The 20,018-nt window shown below is 45.0% G+C and overlaps 1 long non-coding RNA gene across 1 annotated transcript; it reads left to right on the plus strand.

Annotated features, from left to right (window-relative positions):
- Positions 1 to 14,446: 14,446 nt before the first annotated feature.
- On the plus strand, positions 14,447 to 19,698 carry LOC120997060. The gene is made up of 2 exons (XR_005778057.1): positions 14,447 to 14,562; positions 19,535 to 19,698. It is a non-coding gene; the product is annotated as an uncharacterized LOC120997060 (long non-coding RNA).
- The last annotated feature ends 320 nt before the right edge of the window (positions 19,699 to 20,018 follow it).

Here is a 20,018-nt window from a genome sequence, read left to right on the forward strand (position 1 = left end):
GGACTTTGCTTAAAAAAAAGGCACTTCATTTTTACACTTTAATCTAAGGTTAGTTGCCTGCCAGTGTGTGTCAGGCCGACTTCAACTGACTGTAGTGTGCCCACTGCCAGTGCCCACCCCTGTCATCCCGAGTGGCACAGGACTTTGCTTAAAAAATAGGCACTTAATTTTTACACTTTAATCTAAGGTTAGTTGCCTGCCAGTGTGTGTCAGGCTGACTTCCACTGACTGTAGTGTGCCCACTGCCAGTGCCCACCACTCATACCGGCTGGCACAGGACTTTGCATAAAAAAGGCATTTAATTTTTACACTTTAGTGTAATTTCAGCTGCTTGCCTGCTGCTAGTGTGTGTCAGGCCGACTTCAACTGACTGTAGTGTGCCCACTGCCAGTGCCCACCCCTGTCATCCCGTGTGGCACAAGACTTTGCTTAAAAAAAAGGCACTTCATTTTTACACTTTAATCTAAGGTTAGTTGCCTGCCAGTGTGTGTCAGGCCGACTTCAACTGACTGTAGTGTGCCCACTGCCAGTGCCCACCCCTGTCATCCCGAGTGGCACAGGACTTTGCTTAAAAAATAGGCACTTAATTTTTACACTTTAATCTAAGGTTAGTTGCCTGCCAGTGTGTGTCAGGCTGACTTCCACTGACTGTAGTGTGCCCACTGCCAGTGCCCACCACTCATACCGGCTGGCACAGGACTTTGCTTAAAAAAGGCATTTAATTTTTACACTTTAATGTAATTTCAGCTGCTTGCCTGCTGCTAGTGTGTGTCAGGCCGACTTCAACTGACTGTAGTGTGCCCACTGCCAGTGCCCACCCCTGTCATCCCGTGTGGCACAGGACTTTGCTTAAAAAAAAGGCACTTCATTTTTACACTTTAATCTAAGGTTAGTTGCCTGCCAGTGTGTGTCAGGCCGACTTCAACTGACTGTAGTGTGCCCACTGCCAGTGCCCACCCCTGTCATCCCGAGTGGCACAGGACTTTGCTTAAAAAATAGGCACTTAATTTTTACACTTTAATCTAAGGTTAGTTGCCTGCCAGTGTGTGTCAGGCTGACTTCCACTGACTGTAGTGTGCCCACTGCCAGTGCCCACCACTCATACCGGCTGGCACAGGACTTTGCTTAAAAAAAAGGCACTTCATTTTTACACTTTAATCTAAGGTTAGTTGCCTGCCAGTGTGTGTCAGGCCGACTTCAACTGACTGTAGTGTGCCCACTGCCAGTGCCCACCCCTGTCATCCCGAGTGGCACAGGACTTTGCTTAAAAAATAGGCACTTAATTTTTACACTTTAATCTAAGGTTAGTTGCCTGCCAGTGTGTGTCAGGCTGACTTCCACTGACTGTAGTGTGCCCACTGCCAGTGCCCACCACTCATACCGGCTGGCACAGGACTTTGCATAAAAAAGGCATTTAATTTTTACACTTTAGTGTAATTTCAGCTGCTTGCCTGCTGCTAGTGTGTGTCAGGCCGACTTCAACTGACTGTAGTGTGCCCACTGCCAGTGCCAACCACTGATACCGGGTGGCACAGTAGCTTGCCGATAAATAAGGCATTTAATTTTTAGACAGTAGTCTAAATTCAGTTGCTTGCCTGCTGCCAGTGTGTGTCAGGCCCGCTTCCACTGACTGTAGTGTGCCCACTGCCAGTGCCAACCACTGATACCGGGTGGCACAGTAGCTTGCCGATAAATAAGGCATTTAATTTTTAGACAGTAGTCTAAATTCAGTTGCTTGCCTGCTGCCAGTGTGTGTCAGGCCCTCTTCCACTGACTGTAGTGTGCCCACTGCCAGTGCCAACCACTCATACCGGGTGGCACAGTAGCTTGCCGATAAATAAGGCATTTAATTTTTACACTTTAGTGTAATTTCAGTTGCTTGCCTGCTGCCAGTGTGTGTCAGGCCCGCTTCTACTGACTGTAGTGTGCCCACTGCCAGTGCCAACCACTGATACCATCTCCCCGTTCGAAAAATCTATTCAATAAATGGCACCCAGATTGGGGACGTTAGAGGGATTAAACTGATGAGAATAGTACTACAGAAAATACCACTCATATCGGGTGTGACAGTAAATTGCACGGCGCAGACGCAGTCACCGTGGATAAAAACAAAGGGGAGGGAGCCAGCGTTTTTTTAACCATCTCCCCGTTCGAAAAATCAATTCAATTGACCTTTCGGGGACCCTTGGTGTTGTACGTGGCTGGGTGGAGGAAGAAACCTTCAATGACATCACCGGGACGTGGCTAGCTTGGTATCCAACCTTGTGCAAATGGGGAGTTTGCGGTTGTGCAAATGAACTGTTTGCGGTGCATTAAAAGGGGAGTTTGGTCTGTCAATGTCTGTGATGCGGGCGTAACCCTTACACTACCTGATCGATACAACATCATACCTGATCGTATACACACACTGGATGTTTTAAAGCACGTTATTCCAAACAATTTAGGAATGTTAGTTGATTTATGCCCTTTATGGATTAAAACCCGACTCTGCGTCCACTACGTAATTTTCCATGGGAGTTTTGCCATAGATCCCCCTCCGGCATGCCACAGTCCAGGTGTTAGACCCCTTGAAACAACTTTCTCATCACTATTGTGGCCAGAAAGAGTCCCTGTGGGTTTTAAAATTCGCCTGTCTATTGAAGTCTATGGCGGTTCGCCCGGTTCGCCAGTTCGCGAACATTTGCGGAAGTTCTCGTTCGCTGTTCGCGAACTGAAAATTTTATGTTCGCGACATCACTATCCACAGAAGACATAGTATATAAGAGGGGTATTGATAGGGGTGCTGCATACCACTGAGGAAGGGGCAATAACTTGGACCCCGAAACGCGTCTGGTGCTACACCCCCTATCTGTATACTGAAGAAACAAAGTATCCCAACCGACCGAGTTACAGACTACATTTGGAAGCCTCCTTTGACGGAACATCTCTGCTACAAACGCCATTGCAGACTTTCCACCAACAGATTAAGATCTGGTGGACTTGGCAGTTAAATCTAACAGAAATACAGAGTCGTCTAAGAAAACCTCTTGATACATTGTGTCATAGACACTTCTGAGGAGAGTAGAGGATCCAAAGTCTAAAGTCTGGAGAACCTTCGGTTGATATAAGGTAAATTTCACTTGCAAGTAATTTCCTAGCGGGACGCCGCTATCCACTTCATTATCAGCGGGACGCTGCTGCAATTGGAAGTGGGACATAACAATATTTGATTGGACTGCACCAATACCCAGATGTATATACCAAATTTGGACTGAATATTTAAATTCGAGATTAAATTTGAGATTGCATTTTATGACTGCCGATATTTGCACTATATTATTCTGAGCCCTTGTGTAAATCGACTATTTTTATCCAATATTGTCAATATTTTATCCATTCATATATCCAATATTGTCAAATATTTTATTGATTCATCTATCGATTATTACAATTGATTTGTTTGAGTAACATTATTCATAATAGTAATAAAGATATCTAATTGTACCTCATGGTCACGATTTCTTGAGTGCCCTGTTACATTGTTTACTATTAGCTAGTGCTTCTCAAACGGTAACATTTCCAACAAGCTCTGCATCATTAGAAATTATCAGATCCAACAGAGCATTGCCCCTAGTGGGAGCTTCTACAAATTGGCCCATAAAGTGGTCCTGCAGCAAGTTAAGGAATCTTTTCCCCTTTGCGGTTGAGGCAGAACCATGACCCTAGTCAATGTCTGAGAAGGTAAAATCTCCTATTATGACCTCTGTACCAGCCTGTGCAGCCCACTCTATTTGGTTATACAGTTGCGTTTATATCTCCTCTGTGATGTTAGGGGGTCTATAGATTACACCAAGTATTATTTTCTCAGTGTTTATATCCCTTTTAAATTTCACCCATATGGTTTCCACATCCTCGCCATTCTCACCCACAATTGCCTTTTTCACACTTGTAACATAGTAACATAGTTGATACGGTTGAAAAAAGACATAAGTCCATCAAGTTCCACCAGTGTCTTCAGATCACTCCTCACATACAGGCACACGCCACCTCCTTTTCTATTGACTCTATTTTTCCTAAATAGTGTTAAACCCTTAATATTTACAGCCCAGTCATGTGAAGAATCCAACCATGTCTCAGCCACATCAACTACATCTATGTGTTCTTCTAGTACCATAGCCTCCAACTCCCCCATTTTGCTAGCTAGACTTCTGGCATTTGTGAAAATATATTTTAAATTACTAATACTAGTAAAGTGAATATCTGGGATTTTTGGGTTAATTGTTTGATGTTTGTATGTAACAGGTTCTTGTTACCAGCAGTTCTATTTTTCATCGGTGTATAGTTCTGCCCAGTCTTCACCCTACTTTCCTTTCTAACCCCAGCCCCCACTAAATCCTCCCTGTCCCCTACTATATCCCACTCTCTATCTACACTATCTACCCACTTATTAGTATGACCCCCCCCCCCCCCCACTCTCCCCCCAGATCCTAGTTTAAAAGACTCCATTCATACATTTGATTTTTGGGGGTTCCAGTGGTCATACCCACATTGATCAGAAACATATTCCCTATGCAGTGGCTAGGGGATATGTTTAAATCTTAGGACAAGCCCTTTAATAAAACAAAATTATTTACTTTAGCTTATGGTTTAAATTATGGCTAAGTTATAAAGACAAAAAAGTAATATTTATTTTATTGGTACAGAATTTATGGCATTGACTCCTGAGAACATTGGTTAATACACAAAGTTTACTCATTATGTGCGTGCAGGAGTAAATAACTAAATTCTGAGTGATGTCTCTGTGTTTAGCCAATACCATCCTGGATTAGATGGAACATTATAGCTCCAATGAACTGTGCATGAGTACTCCCCTGGAAAAATTTCAAATTGGCGATATACCCACCATAGAATGAATTCCAGCAAGTCTGTTCCACATCTGCTCTTCCAAGTTTTAAGACTATGTTCGGCTTACTTGATATAAATCATTTAAGGGTTGTAAGCATAAGAGTCAACTGTGTAAAACATATAAAACCACAATTATATTGAAATGTACTTTCTCTCTGCTAATTGTAGGAGTGAGCCAGATATGGCGATGGAGAAGTCTTGTGTGGTTGAAAGCTGACCCATGGAGGTCAGAGGCACTGATGCAGGGCACTGAGTGATCAGGTAAAACTCATAGTCAGAAACAAGCCGAAGTCAGAGCAGACAGAGTTTGTGTAAGTCTGTGAAACAAGCCCGAAAGTCAGAGCAGGCAGTTCAGGGTCAGTACGAGGATCAGGCACAAGTCATGTCAGGTGGCAGAGGGTCAGAATATGGGAATCAAGCAGACATTGGTACACGGGCAGACAAGCAGATAGCAGCTTTGTAGGATCTAGCAAGCATATTGCTCAGGCAGTAAGTGTGAGAACAGCACATCATATATAACAGAGCTGATTAACACATTAGAAGCAGCTGCACACAGAACCAAAGGAGGGTTAACCCTTGCAATACTGAAGAATGAGGTGATTTTTCAATGAAGAATGCCTCCAATAAATACACAGGATACACATGAAATTGCTGTGAGTTTATTCACCAGGTATAGCTATGCCTGGTGAATAAACTCACAGCAATTTTTGCATGATTTAAGAGTGCTTTGGTTCTTCTTTCGTCTGTACATGACACCAGCAGTCATAGGCTCAATTCATATCTGCCTAATATCTTTCATAATAGGATCTATCAACTGATATCATTGGTGTCTGAAGGACTCCAATTACTTAGGTTATGTTCACAATTATTTTATGATCTCCATTTAATGTATATGTTAGTATGTACAGTATATACAGTATTAAACAGATTTCACCAATGGATTCCATACAATGTCATCCATGAACATAGTGTTCCACTGTAAAAAATAAATTTGAAAAGTTTAGCAAATTATTTTCATTGTTTTGACTGGGTACCATCTCATGGAATAGCATAGTTTTCTATGCTATTCCAACCTATGTTAGCTTTGTTACTGTAAATGGCAGCAGGTGATTTAGTGCATATTGACACTATATTGTGTAAAGCTCACTGCTACAGAATTTTGTTCACATATAACATAGAAACATTACAACTTAAAAGGGAATAAACTGTAAAATGGAAATCCTTTAGATGTCGAATATAGTGCAGTGTTGTAAATGTGCTTTTTCTGTAACATTATGATTCCTTCTTAAACTAAACTGCATATGGGCCAGAAACTTCATGTAGGCATTTTAGTGCTCAGCCCCTTTATCTTGTGAGGTCTTAAAGACTGGCAGAAAAATGTCATTGAAACAGCTACATAATTAGAAGCATAAACATGAATCATGAAAAGCCACTGAATTACATTTAATTCTACTGTGGGAGCAAAAATGCCATTGAAAAACCACTCTGACTGTTGGAGAGAACACTGGAGTGGTGTCCTCTTCTGAATGCTGCTTGTAGCCTAGCTGTTTATCATGAATGCAATATTCTCATTTTTATGGTTGACACAAAAAAAAAATCTAAGTATGACAGGCCATATTTTATAGACAATTGCTATGTGATGACCCTAAAAATAAAAAAAAAAGATCATAAATAAACAACCGCTCTTCCCCTAAGGTACCTTATAAACACCCTTACCCAAATTTTAACAAGTAAATTAGCAAACGTAGGCATACCCTGTGTTCGTTAATTTCACAATGTGTAAAATGTGTATATTGCCAATGATACAGATATGTACACTAAGGTCACATATACAAACAGTAATATGCACCCGTAGCAATATGAGGCTTTATGGTACCTCTGCATTCCTCCAATTTCATATTAAAGTGTTTTTATGTCAGATTTATGCAGAATCTGACACAAATGGAACTGTGCCATGCTCCAATAGATAGCAAAATATGGAGGTTCTCTCCCATACAGGGAAGGGTTAAGCATTTCTGGGGTCCGAAGCAAACTTATATCTGGGGGTCCTAATCGGGACAGCCAGCCAGGAATCCGTATTCCCTGTCTGTCCACACCTGTATCTGTGTCCACATCTTGTCTCTGCAGACTTTTCCCCAAAGACATCATAGATTTAAAATTTTTCTATCATTTTTATCCTCATGGTACCCTAACGGTGTTATCCTGATGCCACCTACAATACTGTGCCCACTGTGTCTCCCAGCAGTACCTCTGTATTTATAATTGCACCTCTGTACAACTTTCAGTAGGGCCCCTGCATTATTATACTGACCCCCAGCAGTGCCCCTTGTAATTATAATGCCCCCTTCTGTATGGTCCCCAATAGTGCCCCCTGTATTAATATAATATCTCTCAGCAGTGTCCTCTGTATTATCACAATGCCCCCATCAGTCCCCCAGTATTATTATAATACTGTAGCAGTTCCCCCTGTATTATGCCCCCCAGCAGTTCCCCCTGTTTCCTATGGGCCTGAGTTGCCTGTGTCCCAGCTCAGGCTGTGCAATCACATTATCAAATCTGCCTGTTTTGGGATGCAGGTCGACGTGACGTTTTCACGCCACTTAAGACCCGTGGCAGGATGGTGCGATACGTGGCTCAGAGGCTTCAGATCTAGTGGCCCGAGGCCTATATGAGTCAACAGCGGGGATGGGAGCCAAAGGCTCCTGTGCCCCATTGTCAACTGACACTGCTTGACAGGTGAGGGCCCCACACAATTGCTTGGTTTGCGTGCTATTCAAGACCACCGCTAGTCCCATAAAAGCATTGCTGCTAGAGCATTGGTGCTACTGCTACAGAGGTGCATACAGAGCTGTTGTTTTTCTACTGTTCCAGCCAGTCGCAAATTCTGTATCCTTAATCCCTTAATATACAAAGAAGATGCCCAAAATGGTGAGAAATATAATGAGATACTCTCCCCAACTACCACAATAACTGAAGCTTGAAGGAATCGGAGGTAGTGTAATCTAAAACTTAACGTTTAATGGACATAGATAAAAAGATACATACATAACATATAGTGCTAAGTGTGTGCACACCACAATCGTGCCACAAACAAAAATCAACAAAAGGCAAATAATATTGCCATGGGGGACGGATCCGTTTGGCTCCACATCGTTAGGTGGACATCAATCAACGTTTTGGTGTCCGCCTCTAGAGCGGAATGGAGGCTGAACGGAGGCAAACTGATGCATTCTGAACAGATGCTTATCCATTCAGAATGCATTGGGGCTGCTGAAATGGATCTCACAAGCGGACCCAGAAACGCCAGTGTGAAAGTAGCCTAAGTGAAATAAATTTTAAAAAGTAGACATATTAGCTATTGCCACGTCCGTAACAACCTGCTATATAAAAATATCACATGACCTAACCACTCAGGTGAACACAGTAAAAAATAATAATATACAAACAGTGGCAAAAAAGCAATTTTTTGTCACCTAACATCACATAAAGTGCAACACCAAGTGATCAAAAAGGCTTATGCCCCCCAAAATAGTACCAATCAAACCATAACCTCATCCTCCTAAAAATGAGCCCCTAACTAAGACAATCGGTCAAAAAATAAAAAAGCTATGACTCTCAGACTATAGAGACACTAAAAGTGTAAAACACTGCCCTAACCCCTGAAGACGCCGGTACACGGAGAAACATGTCGGGGGGCAGCGTCGCTCAATAGTTTTAATATAGCAAGCACTCAGTTACGGATACTCATGTATACGAATACCTGACTAGAATGGATAGTATGAGATGAATCTGAGACTCTGTATCCGCTGATATACTGGCAGCGCGCAGCCAGTAGGGAAACTATGTATCCATCCTAGCTATGAGACAATAGTAGGAACATTCACTATCTGGATAGAGAAAACTGAGTGGTCAGCTAGAGTTTTAAAATCACTTGTCTAAATGACTGACTATTAATAGCAAATTAAAATAAAAGTTAAACAACTAAAGCCGGGGTCGTTTTTAATTAATAATAAACTCAATTCTGTAGAAAAACAATACTTTTGTAAGTGGTAATATTTATTAAAACAAAAAGAGCAAAAATAAAGGCTCCTTTACTGGGAAGAAACAGTTGTTAGCTTCCAGGGGTGGATATTACCAGTGGTTCATAATTCAAAAATTGCCTTGCATTAGTTTAAATCATATTGTCACTCTTGACTGTCATTTGAACTTTAATCTTGTGAAGGCAGACAGCTTTTAATACCACATAAGCAGGTGGACAAAACTTACTGGAATAATGTCAGTCCTATTGTTAGTCATGGAATTTTTAGGAAGTGTCTGCATAGTGCATGAAGCAAAAATAAATCTGTGAACTAAGAAATTCTGCTATGACGTTAGGCTGTAATTAATTCCCTGCGCTTGGCATAACTGCTGTCATATTTCTATTGTCAGTGCCTAAGTGTTAGAATCCCTAGCAATGAGGAACTACATCTTCACATGAATATAGCTTTATATCATTCTAAACGTCTCTCTTTATATTGTAACTAGGTTAATTTTTGGATTTATGGTTAAACATTAACAAGAAATTGGTAAAGGTGAATTTCCTTATCTTATTTATATTATCCATGTATTTACCAATATTTCAAATATATTTAGCTCAAACTAAAGAATATTTTGAAAAATTAATGCGGTTATAGCTTAAAAGTTTTAGAAGATTACAAAACAATTAACTTTTTTTAGATTTTTATATCAAATGTAATTTCTGTTTTCCATCTCAGTGTCCATATACTGTACTTTCAATAATTGTTGGCTGAATGCTTCTTTGGACAACAGCTATTGCTTAAAGCACCCGGAGTTTAAAAAAAATAATGACTGTGGTTTTTTGTACAATTATAACTGTGCAGTAATAGTCTTATTCAGCCCAATTATTCCCCTCTTCAGATGCACACCTAGATGCATTTCTCTTACAAGCAGAGAGTGTCTAGATTCTGTGAAATCTGCCAGTACTCCACTGCTGTGACCTCCTTTCCCTTACTTCCCACTATGTTTGTTTTTATCTCTAGAGTTCACAGAACAGATAAGGAGGGTGAGATTACACTTACAGAAAGGCAGGAAGCTCTTCTGATCTTCAGAAGCGTTGTAGAAGCAGTTCTTTTATCATACTCACAATCTCAGAAAGCTCTGACACACTACCACTTCCCGTGTCGTCTGAGTTACTAGAGACAGATCTTGCCTGATGACAGGCAGTGAACTGCAAATTAAATGAAATATTACTCTATTAAATGAAATTGTGTGAAAATACAGTGACTCTTTAAAGGTATTCTGTCATCAGGTTTGGGGCTATAGCGATACGGACATGAACGGCTAGATCGCCGCTAGCATGTCCGCAATATATGTGTCCTATAGTGCTGTGTGGTTTTAATTTCTTTAAAAAATGATTTTATAGATATGCAAATGAGTGTTGAATGTGTCCAAGGGGCTGTACTAACCTTACTTGTGCCCAGCCGTGCCCGCCTGTGAAGGAGCCCAGCACCGCCTATGTCTCCTCCTTTCATCAACGATAGATTGCCGTAATCTTGCGATGCGCAGTGCCGGTATAGTGTTCCTTCCCTGTGCTGGCATCAGCCTCAGGGAAAGAACTGCGCATGCGCGAGATTACGGCTATCTATCGTTGATGAAAGGAGGAGACATAGGCGGTGCTGGGCTCCTTCACAGGCGGGCGTGGCTGGGCACGGCTGGGCACATTGGACACACATTCAACACACATTCAACACTCATTTACATATCTATAAAATCATTTTTTAAAGAAATTAAAACCACACAGCCCTATAGGACAGATATATTGCGGACATGCTAGCGGCGATCTAGCCGTGCATGTCCGTATCTCTATAGCCCCAAACCGGATGACAGAATCCCTTTAAGGCTCTCTCATACACAAAACCAATTGGCTAACAACTATATGTTTTCAGTGGAGAGAAAGTTTAAAAGTTGCTTGAAGTGCAGAATAAGATGAGACATTTACATCTACATTTGTGATTTCTCTTTTTTAGATATACCTCCATTGATGTCCTGTTTACAGTAAAGTTCTAGAATTCTTGTTCCAAATATTATGGTAAAAGAGAAGTCATAGGTATAAACAACTTTGATTGTCTCTTAGTGGGGCTGCTGCAAACATGTGCCGACCCTGGAAGCCATATTATTCTGGTACTTGTCTAAAAATTGAAATACTTCTAGTCATGAAAATTCAGTAGTCTGACGACAGGAGATTTAAACTTAATTGAACACGTTTTAATGTACAATACAGACTCTTATAGCTGTTCACTGATCTGTGTTGTAATGATATATAATATGGTGCCTATAACCTGCTATACTGTGCTTTACCTCTCTGGATCTGCTATGTGTGTGTAATATAATGATTATTTTTTGTGGTAGTCTTATCACAGTCAGTATTGGCGTTAGACTCTGTTCACATCTGCATCATGGTTGACTTTTACACGCAGAAAAGATGCATTTAGCAAGATAAGCAGTATTTGCTCTTTTATTTTTTGCATATTCAAGATTGATTCTTACCTTTAGGATCAACGTAGTCATGGAAAAACAGAAAGTCTTCCTAGAATGCAGTGAGATAAAAGGAAATCTCAGGTGTGCTTTACACTGTTCAGCTACTCTTGTGGGTATCATTGATCATTCTGGGAAATGATTTTGTGTTGATTAGCAAAATTCCCATACATTTCACAGTATATTGCATGAGAGCCATTCATCTTATTGCTTGTGCAAACAACTGTCAATGGTGGTTAAAAAAATGTATCACATCACCAGGTATGAATGCTTCATGGCTAAATGGCATACCAAAATGTGCCTGGTCCTAATGCAGGTAGCTTATTTCACATTAGTCATTTTAAGGCAGCCAAAAGCATCCCAACATGAAATACGTCAAACCTATACACCCAGATTGAGCTCTGTGCAAGTTAAAAATCAAAATGTATTCTGAAAAAATCATTAAAAAGTTGGGGGTCACTTACAGGGGAAACTCGAAAAATTAGAATATCGTGCAAATGTCCATTTATTTCAGTAATGCAAATTAAAAGGAATTGCATTAATGCAGCTTAAAATTAGAATTTTGTGAAAAGGTTCCATATTCTAGGCTCAAAGTGTCACACTCTAGTCAGCTAATTAATCTATACCCCCTGAGCAAAGGGTACCTTAAAATTGTGACTTTGGGGTTTCATAAGCTGGAAGCCATAATCACCCAAATTATACAAAATAAAGGCTTGAAATATCTCACTTTGCATGTAATGAGTCTATCTCATATGTTAGTTTCACCTTTTAAATTGTATTACTGAAATAACTGAACTTTGCACAATATTCTAATTTTTCGAGTTTCACCTGAATATCCATCATAGAAGGGTTTCTCTCTCACTCTCATGGACCCTGCCAGCCATGTACTATATGATTAGCATGGTCAACCATTTAATCTGAATGGCCACCATGTAATACTACAGTACATTTGAACATCAAAGGCCTTTGCCTGAGATGCTGCGGGTGCCATTGCAGGGGAAAAGGTGCCAGTTCACCTGGCAACAATAGCTGATAGGACAACATAGACTTAGACTAAACAGTCTGAAAATGCACCAAATTTATCACAGTGGCTCACGCAGGCATTTTTAGACATTTTTGTCTGGTTTTACAGCATATATTGATTAGCTTATTTTATGTTAAAATATTGGTGCAATTGTGGTGTACTTTGTTGTATGTTAAAGGGAACCTGTCACCAGTTTTATGGTGTCCTAACTAAGGGCAACATAAATAAGTGACTGATTCTCTTAGCAAAATGCTGGGTCACTTTCTTTAATTGACCCAGTCAATCTGCCAACATCTTGTATTGAAAAGCTACAGCTGATAATGATGAGTCATGAATATTCATGAGCTCCTGACTCTCCCCGCCCACCTGCTGGGAGGGGAGTGGCTATAGCTCTGAATTAAATATACTCTGGACTCAATGACATCACGCCGGACTCAAATCAGCTCATTAGCATGCGGCATGCGGCATCTTTGTGTGTATATTATGAGGTAACCATCTGTCACACCAGTAAGTGAATACATCTAAGGCACTTTTTAGTAGTTAATGATTGTATATAATTAGTTAGATTATAATCAAATATCCGCATGACAGGTTCCCTTTAAGTCATACTCCTTTCCTGAAAAGTCACACCTTTTGTCAAGTGAGATGCAAAAAGCATCTAAAATACTTAAAGTGGTTGTGCAATGTGAAGATATTGATGACCTACTTGAATGGGAGGAGGTTGTAATTACACTGCACTGCCACTATGATCTAGACGGTGTAAAGTTAAACAGTGAAAAAGACTGGGGGGTGGGGGGATGTCAGGAGTGCTGCTCGGCAGCGGTGGCAGGAGTCAGACCCTCGCAGATCTGGTGACCTATCCTGATGTAAATCTGTTACTTTTTAAAATGTTGAAGTTATTTATTTGTTATTTTTTAAAATTTGCCTGGGGGATGTCATATTGAAAACAAACCCTTCCTCTAGTGTCAGATATGGAAGAGATATAATACAGCCCCCAACACTAGAAACCAGGTAGTGACAAGGGAGATAAGTAAAGATCCTTATCTAAATGTGTAGGGTTACTATTCTACAGTATCTTATCTAGCCCTCAGCAGAACAACACAGACCTCTGCTAACCTTGTCCCAGTCTACACAGCAAAGCTGACAAGTGAATTGCAGGAGACACCAATGTCGATTTTCCATAAAAATTTTAACTATTACAAAAATTTTCATAATTAATAAACAGTAATTAATATGTTAGTTTAGATGATGGATTTCTCACATCTGTCTTGGATACTGTATAAACAGACACAATGATACAAGTGTGCACAGAGCCATAGAGTCTTTAAGTAGTATATTTAATATTATAAACACAGCTTGTGACGAATAACACGCCTCGTGCCCGCTTGACGTCACCTACGTCGAGCTCACGAGACGTGATATGGTCACGGGTTACCAAAGCGTGACCTTACGCCCTCCAGAGGAGCAGGTAAGGTCAGCTTGGTACAGTTTACACAGACATCTCCTGTCCACGCGGGCACAGATAGGCAACAAGCTGAGAGAGCCTTTTCACTGTCGCAGTGAAAACAGCGCTGTCTCAACCCAGGTAACTGCCACCAGCTGCTCGTTTGATATAAGCCCGATCGGCTAACCGGATTATATAGGGTGAGAAACCAACCCGCGGTAGCTTATAACTAGTCCAAAACACGGATGTGGGGATTCGTGATCGAGATACAAGATAGCACAAGATTAAATTATTTATTCGCCTTAAGGGCACACTAGATGACACAATATACACAGAGAATATATACAGTGGTCTGAGGTTACAGATACAGGTGATATAGGTACAACAGGGTTAAGCAGAACAATAAGTCAGTTTACCAGATATATGAGTCCTTTGGGTAGTGATGAGCTGTATTCAGGTCGGAGGCAGTGATGTCAGCCGGTTGCAGGTCCCTATAAACACTTTGCACGATGTGACCCCCTTTCAGAGAAAAGACCCGCCCACTTGCTGGCACAAGCCTTTTAACCTGTAGCTGGCCCCTCCCCTCTCAGCCTTTGGGAAGGGTCCACCCCCCTCTGCTAGACTGGCTGCAAATGACCCACAAAACCCTTTAGGGTTTATAGCTCCAGTCCAGAAGGTCACAGGGATATGGATATCTCCGTTCCCTGGCATCCTACCCTTAAAGACCATGGGCATGGTCATCTTGGCCACCGGGACACAAATATGTATCCGGTTTGTGCCTGCGATGGCCGGGCGATTCATAATTCCTTATGAAATGTAGGTGCCAACATGTCTGGGAGGTATCATTGATCCTGGCAAGGGCTGATACCTCCTGCTGGGATTTTTCCTGCAGGATCTGTGTGACTGGAGGTGTAAAATGTAACCAAATGTGGCCTGCTAGGAGTTTTCTGTTATCTGGCTACGGCTTTCAAGCAGGGCCCCCTTGTGGAGCTTGATTTCCTCTGCTATCTTTCAGCAAATGGTGGGTGTGAGGACATGGCTGACAGTAAATATTAATCCATATTCCTCACACCTCCCCCTTTTAGAGGGCACCAGGGGAAGCACATTCCTGTGTTTCCATGTGCGCCCATCCGCACCCTCTCTGGTGGCGAATGGCAAAGTGGTACCGCTGGAGCGCCAGGCTCCTGCCTACCCACCTCCCATTCGTTCCTGACCCCTGGGTCACCGGGACTGAGCCTGACACTGAGGCCACAATTGCTGGCATCAGTTGGTACTATAAACGGCCGCGTGAAGTCGGCTGCCTGTAGTACTGGGAAGCTGGAAAGGGTGTCCTTCAGCGCCAGGAAGGCCGTCTCGCAGTCATCTGTCCAATCGACTGCAGAGGGCAGCTTTTTCCTCATGCGGTCCATCAGGGGCCTTGCCAGGCTACTATAGTGGAGCGCAAACTCCCTATAGTACCCGGCGGTGCCCAGGAAGGACAACACCTGGTGCTTGTCCCATAGGGTGAGCCAGGATGAGCTGACATCCACTCTCCCAGATTCCGAAGCTTCGCTGCCTGCCCTGGGCCCCTTGCTTATGCCCAGCTGGCACTTTCCTGGCGTAAGGGTCAAGCCTGCCTGGCAGATCTGCCCGAGCATCTGCACCAGATGCTCTCGGGAATCCTCCCATGTAGGACCGAAGACGGCAATGACCTCCAGGTAAGCGGCTGCATTCCCTTCAAGTCCCTTAAGCAGCTTACTCCATGCCCAATGGCATCTCGGTGGACGCCGTCCTTCCAGGCGTGTTGGTGAACAGTTCCCGGAAGGGGCGGCATTCTGGGATGGCACCTGCCTCCCGCTCATGATGCGCCTGCATCAGGTTCACGGAGAAGGCGTTACCAGGTACATCCTGGCATTGAGCCGCTGGTGCGTGAGGTACGGGCCTTCTTAGGCCACCTTTAGCCTTTCCTGAGGTACTGGAACCAGTATCCACGCTTGCTGACCCACCTGGTGGGTCCTCTCACAAGCCATCTGGTTGAACCCTTGATTCTGGATGGTATGGGCCCGCGCCTTTTTTTGGAAGCGCACGACACATCCGATGACCAACATCCCAGGGGTGGCTACATCTCTTGTAAAGGCCTCTGACTTAGCGGCCCCAGGGTATCTGGTCATCAGACTTTCGTGCGCAATCCACAAAAACTCCGCCCTGATCGGATAATGTACCATGAATTGTCGGTCCCTAGGCACGCCTCCGGTGAGCCCTGCTGGACCGTTTCCTGGCACAACCGTCCTTGGTCCCAGACCTCCCTCTGGAAGTCTGAGTCCAAGGGAGGCCGTGCCACCTGCTCCGTGAGAGCTTTCAAGCTAGCACTAGCCCCTAGCACCCCCTGAAACCCCTGGTGGGACGTGGTCAGAATAGATGAGACTGCCACGTCCCCTGTCATTTCTACTAACTGCCGATCCGTAGGCCACTCCTCCAGTGAGCCCTGCTGGACCGTGACCCGGCACAGCCATCCTTGGTCCCAGACCACCCGCTCGAGGTCTGAATCCGAGGGAGGCAGTGCCGCTTGCTCCTTGAGAGCGTTCAGGCTGGCGTCAGCCATTAACGCCACCTGAAACCCCTGAGCGGACGTAGCCAGAATAGACGAGACTGCCACGTCCTCTGTCAGGTCCGCGGGACCTGTCTCCTGGCCTCCATCTGACTCGGCAGCCACTTGGTCGGAAGGGGGAAATCCATCAGAACCCTGAGGGGCCCCTAGGGCCCCAGAACTCCCACTGCGTGTGACAGCAGCTATGGCCGCTGAAACCGCTGGTAGTGCCTGCTTCCCCTCGGCTTCCGACCAAGTCGCCAGTACAGACGGACTAACATGGCCCTCTGACATCCCAGTGGTGGAGGAACCCTGCACTGAGGCTTCATCTGGCAGCCCTACTTCTCCAGGGACTGCCCTGACCTCATTTGCATCCTCCTCCCCCGCAGCTGTCTGCCCCCTGCTTGTCCCCTCAGTCACCACACCTGAGGACAAAAGGTCCCAGCATGCTTGCTGGCCACACCCTGGGGCCTCAGCACAGCTGGCGTGAATTACCCCCTCCCCACTGAGGGGAGAGGCACACATTACATCCCCCACCCCCACATCCCCATCATCAGGCATGTTATGAACAATAACAGTATTAACAGGGATGGACATGACATCACATTCCGGGGGATCGGACCTCGGGGTGTCAGCGGCCACATACTTAGACACAAGCAGCCCCAGGTCCGTCCCCAGAAAAACACTGGCGGTGATATTTGCGGATACCCCCACCTCCCTTACTCCTCGACCGGCGCCCCAGTCCAAATAGACCTTGGCGACGGGCAGCGATGGTTCTACTCCTCCAATCCCGGAGACAGTAAGGGATCTCCCGGGAAGTAAATCATGGGGTGCCACCAGTTCAGGCCCTACCAGTGTCTTCTCAGCGCCGGTGTCTCTAAGTCACATGGCTACAGCCTGGCCTACGGTGACCGGTTGCAAATTGTCATGGGACCTCCCACCACCCCCACCCACACACAACACAGTGGACGGTTTCCGGGTTGATGACTGGGATGGATCCCTCGGGCGCTGGGGACACATGGCTTTGAAGTGTCCTGGCTGCTTACACAGGTGGCAAAGTCGGGGTTCCCCCACTGACATAGAAAGTGAAGCCGGGGCCGGTGCCCACTTGGGCATAGGGGCAGGGGCAGCAGGGGCAGAATGTGTCTTACCCCCTCTCCAGCCGAAAGGTTTCCGGGCCTCTGAAGTCCTGTTGTTGGTGTATTCATCGGCCAGGGCTGCTGTTGCGGAGGCCCCCTTTGGCTTCCGGTCACGGAGGTCCTGCTGTAGGTCCCCCGGGCAGTTCCACAAGAACTTCTCTGTGGCAATGAGCTCCTTCAGCTGCTGGACGGTGGTGAGCTCCAATCCTGTGGTCCATTAGTCGACCGCTCTCAGCAAGGCCCGCATGTGATCGGTCCAGCTCTGGGTAGAACCCCACTGCAAATTCCTGAGCTTTTTTCGGTACGACTCAGGGGTTAAGTTATACTGTGTGACCAGAGCCTGTTTGATGTTCTCATAGGACGGTCTCGCTGGGCAGGTACCCGAAGATTTCAAGGGCTTTTCCCCTGAGCCGTGGTGTGAGGAATCTGAGCCACTGGTCCTCTTGCAGCTGGTACTGATGGCAGGCCATCTCAAATGCCAACAAAAAGGTGTCCAGGTCCCCATCCTTGTCTAGTAGGGAAAGTCCTCCGCCCGCAGTTTGGGAATCCGGACCTCTGGAGACTCACATCGGGCTGGGGAGAGCTGCTGGAATTGAAGCTTCAGCTGGAGCATTTGTAGCTGGTGCTCACGCTCTGCATGCTCGCAACATTCTGCAGCGGCTGCTTGCTCCCGACGATCTCGCTCTGCAACTTCTGCTTGCTCGCGACGCTCTTCCACCGCCAGGAGGAGCTCAGAGGCTGCCTGGTCTCCGGCCTGGAGAAGGTCCAGGGCAGCTTGTAGGAGCCGGCTTGGCTGGGGGGGTGGGCAAGTGGAGTGAGGCCCACAGCAGACCTCACCTCCGGTATCTGGCTCCTTGGAGAGCTTTGGCTGTGCTTCCCTCGCCTTCCACCTCCTCTGGGCCCATTATCTGGACTGCGTCCTCCGCACCATCATTCAAAGCATCGGCCATCTCCTTAGCTTTGCTTCGTATGTAACTGGCCATCATTGCCACGGATGGTCACTGACACAGACTGCCACCTGATGCACACACACCTTATTGTATTTGCACTCAGACTGTCTAGTGTTGAGCGGATCTTAAGACTCCAGCGGCGAAAGCTACCGCTGGTCGTCTTTAGTGTCTGGGAGTATGAGTCTCACACTCACATACACTAGTATCTCGATCCCACTTTGCTGCCATCAATATGTGACGAATACCACGCCTCGTGCCCGCTTGAGGTCACCTACATTGAGCTCACGAGACGCGATATGGTCACAGGTTACCAAAGCATGATGTTACGCCCTCCAGAGGAGCAGGTAAGGTCAGCTTGGTACAGTTTACACAGACACTTCCTGTCCATGCGGGCACAGAGAGGCAACAAGCTGAGAGAGCCTTTTCACTGCCACAGTCTCAGCCCGGGTAACTGCCACCAGCTTCTCGTTTTATATAAGCCGGGTCCGCTAACGGGATTATAAAGGGTGAGAAACCAACCCGCGGTAGCTTATAACTAGGCCGAAACACGGACGTGGGGATTCGTGATCAAGATACAAGATAGCATAAGATTAAATTGTATATTTATTCGCCTTAAAGGCACACTAGATGACACAATATACACAGAGAATATATACAGTTGTCTAAGGTTATAGATACAGGTGAAATAGGTACAACAGGGTTAAGCAGAACAATAAGTCAGTTTACCAGATATATGAGTCCTTTGACAAGTGATGAGTTCTTAACTGTATTCACATCGGAGGCAGTCATGTCAGCCGGTTGCAGGTCCCTCTAAACACATTGCACGATGTGACCCCCTTTCAGAGAAAAGACCCGCCCACTTGCTGGCACAAGCCTTTTAACCTGTAGCCGGCCCCTCCCCTCCTGGCCTTTGGGAAGGGTCCACCCCCCTCTGTTAGACTGGCTGCAAAAGACCCACAAAACCCTTTAGGGTTTATAGCTCCAGTCCAGAAGGTCACAGGGAGATGGTTCTGGGACCAACAGATCCGCCTGGGTTCCGGCTACAACTAGAGTCCAAACATGGTGCCGCTATTGGGTTTCTGTGGGGAGATATGGATATCTCACTTCCCTGGTATTCCACCCTCAAACAAATACCATGGGCATGTTCAGCGTGGCCACTGGGACACAAATATGTATCTGGTTTGCGCCTGCGATGGCCGGGCGATTCATAATTCCTTATGAAATGTAGGTGCCAACATGTCTGGGAGGTATCATTGATCCTGGCAAGGGCTGATACCTCCTGCTGGGGTTTTTCCTGCAGGATCCATGCTGTCTGACTGGAGGTGTGAAATGTAACCAAATGTGGCCTGCTAGGAGTTTTCTGCTATCTGGCTGCGGCTTTGAAACAGGCCCCCCCCTGTGGAGCTTGATTTCCTCTGCAATCTTTCAGCAAATGGTGGGTGTGAGGACATGGCTGACAGTAAATATTAATCCATAT

This window comes from Bufo bufo, chromosome 4, assembly GCF_905171765.1.
Source record: "Bufo bufo chromosome 4, aBufBuf1.1, whole genome shotgun sequence".
In the NCBI taxonomy this organism is placed as follows: domain Eukaryota; kingdom Metazoa; phylum Chordata; class Amphibia; order Anura; family Bufonidae; genus Bufo; species Bufo bufo.